Source organism: Cucumis melo, chromosome 9, assembly GCF_025177605.1.
Source record: "Cucumis melo cultivar AY chromosome 9, USDA_Cmelo_AY_1.0, whole genome shotgun sequence".
Lineage (NCBI taxonomy): Eukaryota > Viridiplantae > Streptophyta > Magnoliopsida > Cucurbitales > Cucurbitaceae > Cucumis > Cucumis melo.
In genome coordinates, this window is record NC_066865.1 from 11,900,982 (window position 1) to 11,906,900 (window position 5,919).

Here is a 5,919-nt window from a genome sequence, read left to right on the forward strand (position 1 = left end):
TCTACAAGAGTCTGACTTTTCATACGATCTTGAAGATTGTCAAGGAAAAAATGTCAAGCAGTATATGCATGGAAATATGTGAGAAAGATAAAAGACAAAGGCATTATGGAGTTACCATTTGGTACAAGGCATGACAGACAAATAGAAGGAAGAATGTAATCGATACCTTAAGGGTAGTAGTTGAAAGAGTAGAAGAGACAAGCTTTGAACAACCAAATTATTGGGTTGAGAAGAGCATAAAATTAGAAAAGAAAAATCGACTGTTAGAGCAAGAGAACAAGAGACTTCATAAAGAGACAAGTCAATGGATGGATCATGCAACTTATTTGAAAAAAACTCGAAAAGACCAAAAGTTTCTTAAGAAATTAAGATAAGTTAGAAAAGAATCTTAAAGTTCTAGATAAAGAGATGAGGTAATTGAATAAAGCAAATAGAAGCTTGATAAATGAAAAGACAACATTACAGGCAACAGTGAGTCGCAAGATGAATATATTAAAAATTTAGAAAGTGGGAAGAAATATTTTCTTGAGCTTGTCAATGATTTTAATACATCAATCATAAATATCATAAATATGATATGAATATCAATCATAATGTTCTTATTATGTGATTAACATATCATGCATCATAACATATCAGTAATCAATATTCGTCATCAACATCAATAATTCCTATCAATCCTCAACATCAACACATTACGCATTTTAGCTACATCAACGCATAATGATAAATACATGCAAACTCTTTTCTATTTTTAGGCTCTAATAGTAGAAACTTACCTCGATATTAGCTAACAAATCTTTTCTAACAGTCACAATCAAAGCTTTCCAATGAATAGGTCCTAAACAGTAAGGGAGACCAATAACTAAATTAATAAATTTAATGGTTGATTAATGACCAAAAAACCATCTTAATTCAACATACCCAAAGTTGAGGTTGAATTCCAATTCAACTTTTATTGGAAAAATTCTACAACACAAATCTTTCAATTAAATTTAGTCAAACCTTCAAGCAAAATAATCCAACTTAGAGAAGACGCAGGCGCTTGACGGAGAACGACGGAGTCGAACGATCGGCTTCGACTGACAAGGAAAGACGGAGACGATGGTAAAGGAGTTGAAGGCAACTCTCGGCTGACGAAGAGGTAAAGGGATGGACGGCGACGAGGGCACGGGGAAGAGGAAGAATGAGGAAGATGGAGTGGGCATGTGAAACGATGGGTAATTATAAAAAGTAATAATATTAATAATAATTATTATTATAATATTATTGTTATTAACATTATTTTCATTCTTTCCTTTTCTTTCTAAAACTTTCCCTTTTCCCTTTTCAAAATAACAAATCATTCTCTTTCTTATTTAATTTCCCATCACATCAACCTTTCTCTCTTCCCAAAATATAATATAATTTCTTTAATTATATTATCACCAATAATATAATTATTCTTAAACTTCCATAACTTAATTAATTATATACACACATATATAATTACTCGTAATTTCACCAATTTAATCAACCAATATCAAATCTTTAACAACACCAAATTCCCAATTTTCAAATTTAATTAATATATTCATCCAAAAATATTCAATTAATTCTAATTTTCACAAATCAAACAATTTTCAACAAATATCTCAAATAACACCAAAAAATTCCATCATAACTAAATCAAACTAAGATAATTAAATTTAAAATTACCTTATTTTTAAGGCGTTACACAATGAATGTTATACCAAATAACATGGCTTATTTCAAAAATGGATCTAATAAAATATATTTTTTGAGAAATCGTCATTATCTGAGAGGATTGCAAAATGGCAAATTTTGTTGTCATAGTATGATTTTGTTTATGTTACTAAAAAAGCAAAAAGGTAAGTGTACTTGCCAATCATTTAGTTGCCCAACCAAAAGCAGATTACGGGTCTATAAGAGTTGATTTTCCAAATGAAAACATATTTCTAGTTGAAAAGCATGCTACGGATGACGAGACATGTACTATGCATTTCGATGGTACCTCAAATGAGTTGGGAAATGGGATTAGAGTTGTACTAATTTCTCAAGAAGGAAAAATCTTCCCTCTAACTGCTAAGTTATGTTTTGAATGCACTGACAATATCATTGAATATGAAGCCTGCATTATAGGACTTCAAACAGCATGCAACATGAGTATTAAAAAATTAAAAGTTTTGGCCGATGACTCAATGCTAGTAATACATCAAGTCAAGGAAGAATGGAAAATAAGAGATGCTAAATTGGTGCCTTACAGCCAAGATGTTACAAAATTATCTCAAAAAATTGAGAAAATTTCATTTGACCATGTCCATAGGAAAAACAATCGAATGCCAGATGCTTTAGCCACCTTGGCAGTGATATTTGATCTTAATCTTGAATGTGAACTTTATTCGATCCAAATTACAAAGCAAGATGCACCGACACATTCCATGAATATTATGAATGATAACAAGTCATGGTATTTTGACATCAAGCAGTACATAAAGTGTAGATAATATCCATATGAAGCTTTAGAGAATGACAAATGCACAATAAGAAGGTCGGCCACGAACTTTTTCTTGAGTAGCAAAGTTCTCTATAAAAGAAACCACAATATGATTCTCCTTCAGTGTGTTGATGAGGAAGAAGCAAAACAAATTATGACAAAAATTTATGAAGGAAAATGTGGAACACATACTAATGGACATATGATGGCTAGATAAATACTTAGATCTAGTTATTATCGGACAATGATGGAATCAGACTGCATAAAATATGCAAGGGAGTGTAAAAAATGTCAAATTTTTATATGGATAAAATCCATGTAACAACATCTCCATTGCATGTCTTGTCAGCACCCTGACCTTTTTCTTTATCAGAAATGGATATTATTTGGACCCATTGATCCTAAAGCCTTAAATGGTCATCATTTTATTCTTGTGGCCATTGATTACTTCATTAAATGGATAGAAGTGCCATCTTAATTATTGTAAGGTTACAAAAGGAGTAGTGCTCGAGTTTATCAAGAAAGAGTTGATTTATCATTATGGTCTCCCAAAGGGTATTCTTACGGATAATGCCAAGAACCTTAATAACAAAATGGTGGACAAACTTTGTGGACATTTTAAGATCAATCATCGAAATTTGAATCCATATCACCCTAAGATGAATAGGACAGTTAAGTCAGCCAACAAAAATATTAAAAAATTCATTGAGAAAATGACAACAACATACAAAGATTGGCATGAAATTCTACCATATGCGCTGCATGGATATCGCACGTCAGTTCGTACTTCAACAGGTAAAATACCATATTCTTTGATCTATGGTATGAAAGTTGTCCTACCTTTAGAACTTGAGATACCTTTATTTAGAGTTCTCACGAAAGCTAACTTAAATGAAGTTGAATGGATACGAGGTCGTTATGAACAGTTGAATTTTGTTGAAGAAAAAAGGTTGGCAGCATTAAGTCATGGACAACTTTACCAAAGAAGACTAATGCGAGCATACGATAAGAAGGCGCACCCCCAAAAGCTTTCGAGAAGGAGATTTGGTGTTAAAAATGATACTTCCATTTCAAAAGGATCCTCGAGGAAAATGGACTCCTAATTTTGAAGGTCCATTCATAGTGAAAAATCTTTTTCAGGAGGAGCTTTTCTTTTAACCAATATGGATGACGTTGAGTTAAAGAATCCTATGAATTCTGATTATGTTTGAAGATATTATGCATAATGCCTTTTCTTAGAAGGTTTCATAGTGTTGAAACAGGTTAAGAGCATTTCTAGGAAACTTACACTTAGTTCTTAGAATGTTATTTCCATATGTGTAGACTTTCTCTCACCTCCTCTCTTTGTACCCATATTGCAAGCATCGTTGTTATTCTTTTCTCTCGTTTCTTATTATATTTATCAAACATATGTTTATTTGTCAATTCTTTATTTTATCCTTTCTAAAAGGTTATCAAATTATAGTAAACATCTAATCTATCAGTCTATTATTCTATATGTTGTTAATTAACAAGGATCCATTACAACTTCTTTTATTTGCAAACCAAGTAAAAGCTATGATTTTATTTTGTTAAGGCTAAGAAAATATAGGTGCCTTCAAGTCCAGACAAATTTTGCTATGATTATGAGTTATCGCAATTGGAAGTCTACATCATAAAAGGATTCACGTTTTGTGAAGTCTAAGACTAAAACAACTTTTGGTCTTTACAACATAGTATAGTCTTTCAAAGTTTGATTAGTTTGTTTGATTTAAAGGGTGACGAATTTGGCAGCTTAAAAAGCTTTCATGATACATGTGTCTTATTCTATCTTGTGACCATGCTGATCAATTGTTAATAGGATTGGTAAAATGGAGTAATGAGTTATTTATTTCTTTGAAAAACATAATATTTTATTTTCAAATTACATTTCAACCCAGTCTAAGAGTAGGATGAGTCCACTTTGTTTATCAAACTTAGCCCTGAAGCTAAGTTTGATGTTTTTTCAAAATTGGTTAAATCGAGCCCATATCTAAAGCTGAGGCCGAAGCCTGTCTATCATGTCCTTTGATTATCAAACCTAGCCCTGGAGTTAAGGTTTATATCCTTGCTCATTTTATAGTTTTTTTTCTCTTTCTCTCTCTAAAAAAATTTGGCCCAAATACTTTATCTATTTTTTTTGTCCACCTTTAAATATTTTTAGAATGGACAAGGAGGGGCAAAATGTAGATATCGTATTTTGTCCTTTATTTTTTATATTTATTTATTTATTTACTTTTATTTTTTATTTTACTTTTATTTTTATGAAAGAAAATTGCATTTGAGTTTATTTAAGATTTGAATTTAACCTTTTAAAAAAACCAAAACAAAATAAGAAAATAAAACAAAATAAAAAAAGAACCTAATCTCATGAGAAAATAAAATATTTGAATAAGTTCAAATATTAATTTAATGTGAATTAGATTCATATTAAAACTATAGGTTAAAATTTAATGTGTATATGATACATATTAAAACTATAGGTTATGAGAGAAATTTATATTTGAATATGATTCAAATTTGGATTAAATTAAATATATAATATTTAATTTAGCAATTAATTAATTGGAGAAGTAATTAATAGTTTAGTTTAATTTGATTTAATTAAATTAATTAAATTAAAACTATAGGATATGTGAGAGATATTCACTTAAATATGATTTAAATGAAATATTAATTAAATATGATTTAATCAATTATTAACTTAATTAATAAATTATTTTAATATATATTAATTTAACATTGATTTATTAAATTAATAGGGAATGTGGGTGGTTTTCCCATGTTCTCATTTATTCTCTCAACTTCCCACTTCTTCCGTTTGAAGAAGAGGAAAATTTTTGCGTAACAAAACAGAAGAACTATTCTGTGATTCTGAATACACTCAAATTCTTTTTGAGAAGAAATTCTCTCTATAAACAATTTCTCTCCCAATTGGTTCCCACAAATCAAATCTCAACCTAGATAATAGGAAGGTTTCAAAGTGGTGGTGTCCCAATTTGGAGTTGTGTAGATTCAGAGACGTCAACGTACGAGTTTACTGTTCTCTGTATTTCTCTCTTATTTATTTCTTGAAAGCATGCTTAGCCATAAATAAGGTTTTACCAATGTACTGGTATTTTTAGGTTTCTAATTAAATTGAGTTATGGTTCTGTAATACTTCTGCTATGCAAGGGCTTTAATCCCTTCATATTGTGGCTTTAAATTTATCTGCTTTATTTTAGTTGAATTTTTTTGTTCATTTTAGTTTAATTTGGCTTTTATTAAATTTTTTGTTTACTGTTTATTAATTTGTTGTGAATGGCAGAGTTTGTTGATTTGATATTAACTGGTTGTGTGATGTTAATTAAGGTGTGCGAATGGTTTTTTATTAATCGATTAGCTTATCTGGTCATCATCACCCT